Here is a 6,040-nt window from a genome sequence, read left to right as displayed (position 1 = left end):
ACTTTCGCACTCTCTGTCATTATCTCTCCCTGCCACCCCCCCACAAACACCCACTCACTCTCCATCACTATTCCTGTTGCTATGGAAACTGCAATACTCATTGGGCTTGTGTTTAGGTTTTTTTTTTCAGGTGGCAATGAGACAACAGACAGCCAAAATAAATCAACTGGGAACTGCTCATGTTTGTGGTTGACTCAACTGAAGCCAGTTTCATACATCAGCTCATTGCTTTTCATTTTCCATATATGGCAGAAAACATGGACGATGCAAATGACCATGATGATGACATGTTAACAAATGTTGTGGCACATGCATACTGTTGAGAACATGGACATAGCAACTGTTACGTCATCCACACATTTCTGATGGAGTGTTATGAAGCCTGGAGTTTGGGTTCACAACTTGCTGCCTTATTGGAGCCAGAAAATCAGAATCAGAATCAGACATATTATTATACAACATAATATGTACAGGCACATGGGTGGAAAAAGAAAAAAGAATACATACTGTATATAAATACCTATATAAAATAAATATAACAAAACATATACACGGTATACAGTAAATATATACACATATACACACACACACACAACAATGAACAACAACAACAACATACATACAATGTCTAGGTCAAACTGTCACTGTAAACTATGTATATAGTAATGCAAATAGTGTGGTTAATGTAATAACTTACTTTAGGTGCATACAGTGGGTTATGTACAGTACATGCATGTAGATATATACACATTTTTGTCTGGTATGTACTGTCATTTCCAACAGTTTGTAGATGTTTATTGCACAATTTCAATATAAACTGAATGTGATTTGTATGTATGATTAGTCGATGTATTAATAATACACGGTTATTGCTCAGGGATTAACTGTTATCACATGTCTGATTTAACTGTTCATAAGTGTGATTGCATGTGGAAAGAGGCTGTTCTTGGGTCTGGTAGTTTTGTCGTACAGTGTTATGTAGCTCCAACGAGAGGGGAGAAGTTGGAGCAGGTTATGTCCCAGGTGTGAGGGCTCTGCAATTATTTCCCTGCCCATTTCCTGACTCTGGAGGTGTAAAGTCCTGGATGGCAGGTAAGTCAGCACAAATGACTTTCTCTGCCATCTTGACTATCTAATGTAGTCTGTTCCTATCCTGTTTGGTGGCTGATCCAAACCAGACAGTGATAGATGTGCAGAGAACAGACTTGATGACTGTGGTGTAAAACTGGATCATTAGCTTTCTAGCGCAGGATGTATATCCTCTGCTTGGCCTTTTTGATGACTGTGTTGATGTTGGACTCCCGCTTCAGTGCCTGGAAGATTGTAGATCCCAGAAATCTTAAGGATTCCATAGCTGACACAACGCTGTTGAGTATGGTGACGGGGGGCAGTGTTGGGAGGCTCCTCCTGAAGTCCACTGTCATGTCCACTGCCTGTGATGTCCTTCAGGTAGATCAACATCAGTCTCTCAAAGGACTTCATGACCACAGATATCAGGGCAACAGACTTGTAGTCATTCAGTCCTGTGATGGAGGGTGTCTTAGGGACCAGGATAATAGTGGAGCATTTGAAGCAGGAGGGGACTTCACACAGCTCCAGTGATCTGTAGAAGATGTGTGCGAAGATGGGGGCTAGCAGGTCAGCGCAGACTTTCAGACAGGAGGCTGACACGCCATCTGGGAGAGCTGACACACATCCTCCTACATTCGAGCGATCATTCTCTTCAATCTCGGGCCAGTTTTCCTCCACCATGTCCAGAGATGTTGGCTACAGTTCCATGGGTCTTAAACTTCTTAATAATATTGGTAACAGTTGTCACAGGAACATCAAGCTCTTTGGAAATGGTCTTGTAACTTTATGCAAGATGTAACATGCTTGACTATTACCTTTTTTCTAATGTCTTCAGACCACTCTCTAGTTTTCCTGCACACAGTGGCACAAAACAGCAGAGTGAGTAATTTTCTCCTTTTAAACTGGCTGCATGAATGATTATAAGATTGAAAACACCTGTAATACTAATTAAAACACAATACTCTGCTTAAAGTATCACTACAAATCAATTATTTCTTACAAATTGTAAAGGGTATGAATAATTTTGTCCAGGCTATTTTAGAATGTCTTTGTATATTAAGCATAAATTCAGTTATTTTCACAACTTTTTTTGTTTTTTTCCACTTCAAACCAAACATAGACATTCATTGATAATAAAATATCTTTTAATTTCACCACTGCTCAGGGCACAATTTCGGCCACATCTGTAGTCCTTTCACAAAACTCCCTAGAAACCCCAATATAACATGTTCAATTACACTTTATCATCTTATCAATGACAATTAAAATCCCCACTAAGACTCATATTAACTCTTTGTGTGATTAAATATTCATTTTATATTTAGGGCTTTTTAAAGAGAGTTCAATAACCAAAGAGTTTTCAAGACAAGGGTCTGCAATTGTTACATAGACTATTTTATAAAAACTCATTGTGCAACAATGTTCCTTCATCAGACAGAAGACAGATTTCAAACAGATTTAGATGGATGTTCAATCATTTTTGGCAGCTCAGTTCAGCATCATCAGGCAACACACAATTCATTTGTTGAATCAAACACTTTTTATGCACGCATCCATAGCAGTTTGAATACATTGAAGCATGTACCATGTAGCATTATCACAATTCTACCATTCTGTTTGCAAGTGTCAAGATGGAGACCTCATTAGATTCACAAGCTAACATTTTGACACCTGAATTCTTCCACATCAATAAAAGAGACTAAATAAACAGAAGCAAAATAAAATGATATGACTGCCTAGCAACAAATAAAAAACAGAAAAAAAGTTTTTGTTTCAAATACACTTTAAATATAGTTCAAGGTCTCAGAAAGCAGACTCCCTGTCTATAATTACCCCTACTTGGTTCCATTCATCATGTAGATGTTAGAATCGAGGGGTCATTAGCTAAAACGAAGGGTTTGACACCAGATGGGAGATGAATGAGGAGAGACTGTTGAGAGATGATGTTGTGTGTTAGGATCCAGACACAACAAGCTGCCTGACAGATCAGATTTCTCAGGGTAGGAGATGTTTACCTTTCCTCTCAGTGGCGATTGTGTTGTCAAGGTTACAGGCAGAGCTGATGATGGCAGCACCACTCACATCAACTGTCTAGTCGGTTAATTATCTTATCTGACTGCAGCACTCACAGTTAGATCAAATCATTAACATATGAGGTCCCCAGAGTGACTGGTGGAATGGATGCATGTGAGTGGAAGCTTCCTCCCCTCTCTCTCCTCTTCTTTCCTTCCCTACCTCCTCCTCTCCTTTGTAACTTACACAGTAATTTTGCAGTCATCCAAACAGTGAAAGAAAGGAATGAGGCAGCTGATGCATGTAATTGCTGTGTGCATTGATGACCTTATAATCATATGAAAATGCTATTGTTGAATTTGTGTGTCTTAAGAGCTGTCTTTCTTGTCTCTATGCGGTGCAGGCTTGTTTGTATCGGCATATTTTCACCGCTTTTATTGTTGATTGTATTTTCAATGCTTTTATTCGTAATATTTGTGCTTCCAACTTTTTGCCTGCCAAGGGACAACAGATGAAAATGAGCCTTTCTGGCTAACTCTGGCATATTCTCAGAAATGTTATTAATATGCACTGTCCCCGTCAAATAAAGTAATAAAATTGAAATTAAATTAAATTAAAATTCATTGACCTTAAAGGATAACTTCACAATTTTTCAAGTGTGTCTTAAAACATCAGTCAGGTGTCCATATGAACAGTGGAAGATGTTTTCCTTGGTTTCCCTATACTGGCTACTAAAAGATCACCTTCAAATATGCTTTCAATGTAAGTGATGGGGGCCAAAATCCACAGTGTCTCCACACAGTCATTTTGTGTAAAAATGCATTTCCGAGTTAGTCATATTAAGTGGATATTTGCCATATTTACAGTCTTTTTAGCATCAAATTCCCTCTTTGTGTTTATTTGGACAGTGTTTCCCTGTTGAGCTGTGGTGGGAGGATAGTAACAAAAAGAGAGATGTTGAAAGATATCTTCTTGATTTGACTCATTTGGACGCTGAAGTTTCATATTAGCTTGAGATAAACTTTTAAATACATTTTTGCACAGGAGGACGACTGTGGATTTTGTCCTCCATCACTTACATTGTAAGTGCATTATGAAGGGATCTTCTAATATTCAGTATGAACAGGAGGAATGATTACAGCAAGAAAAACATGTTTAAGTGTTCATTTGAGCTCCTGACTGTTGTTTTCAGACAGACCTGAAAAAATGTGAGTTTAAAAGCTTGGATTACTATATATCTGATCCATAGTATCTAGTTCTGATCCATGATAGTAGAAGCTACTACGGATTGGAGTTCAGTAATGAGTGAATCCAAATTAAATATGAAGTGTGCTCACACAGGCCAACACAAACTCACAGACACAATTGTTAAAACTCTATCCTCTGATAAAACACAGCCAACTGCAATTAGAATGGTAAAACACCAGCAGCTGCTTAAATCAAACAAATAATTTCCAAACCTTCTCCAAAAAGTATTTCACTATAGAAAACGCTGCTTTTAATATAAAGTCAATTCAATTTTTTAAAAATGTATATAGTGCCTGCGAGATTAGAAAGCATAAAAAACTCTGGGACAGAAGTCAAATTAGTAACATGCATTAATGGTATATGAATGCATACAGATAGAGAGGAAGAGAAGAAGAGAGGAGCTCAGTGCATCATGGGAAGTCCCCTGGCAGTCTAGGCCTATAGCCGCATAACTAAGGGCTTATTCAAGGCAAGCCTGGTCGGCCCTAACTATAAGCTTTATCAAGGAGGAGAAAGTTTTAAGTCTACACTTAAACGTCTAGAAGGTGTCTGCCTCACAGACCCAAACTGGAAGATGGTTCCACAGGAGAGGGACCTGATAGCTGAAGGCTCTGCCTCCCATTCTACTTTTGGAGACTGTAGGAACCACCAGTAAGCCTGCATACTGGGAGTTTCTAGTGGGATAATAGGGTACTATGAGCTCTTCAAGATATGATGGTGGCAGACCATTATGGGCTTTGTAGGTGAGGAGAAGGATTTAAATTCTATTCTGAATTTTACAGGGAGCCAGTGAAGAGAAGCTAAAATGAGAGAAATATGATTTTTTTTTTCTAGTTATTGTCAATACACGTGCAGCTACATTCTGGACGAGCTAGAGAGTCTTTAGAGACTTGTTGGGGCAGCCTGATAAACAGGGTAAATACAAATCAGCACAGATTTTAAACAATATGGATTTTCTTTTTCAAGTTACCATTGCCTCCTAAAATATACTCAACATCATAATCTGCATACTGTTTAATGTTGATAAGTTATACAGGGTTATTTTCACTATTTATAGCTTCTGACACTTCTAACCTACCTTTCACCCCTCTCCTCTTCATTGTCTGCAGTGAGGCCCACATACCGCCGAGCACTGAAACATTTACATTTACAAATAAAGTTTTCTTTTGTTTCAGCACTCTGGGTCATGACTCACTTAAAATGGCCTCTCAACCACTTAACACCCACACAATCTGCACCTCATATTCAGTAGTTCAAACATTTACATGTTCACTTGGAGGGACTACAGCTGATCTGCAGGATAGTTAGCAAGAAGCATTTTCACTTTATTTTTCTGTTGGTGGAATCAGATGTGTGTCTGCCCTCCTTTTTACTATTCGGTGAAAATATGTGGGCTTTTTTGTATTTCTTTTCTTCTTTAAATGTGAACATAAGTGAAAATCAATGAGAACATCCAAGATTCTATATTGTAATGTCACAGTCATTCCCAGACCGTAAATCCCCCGCTCTGCAGCTTGTGTTGAACACCCACACTGATCAGCAGTGCAATTTTAAGTTGTGCCCAAACAAAATCAATAAAATTAGTTTAACTGTAATCATTCCTCCTGTTCATACTGACCATTAGAAGACCCTTTCCCAAAATGATTTCAATATAAATGATGGGGATCAAAATCCAGAGTCCTTATTCTGTCAAAAAGCTGAAGCTTCA

This window comes from Thunnus maccoyii, chromosome 14 (assembly GCF_910596095.1).
Source record: "Thunnus maccoyii chromosome 14, fThuMac1.1, whole genome shotgun sequence".
Lineage (NCBI taxonomy): Eukaryota > Metazoa > Chordata > Actinopteri > Scombriformes > Scombridae > Thunnus > Thunnus maccoyii.
The sequence above is the reverse complement of the archived record's forward strand: the minus strand, read 5'-3'. Positions refer to the sequence as shown.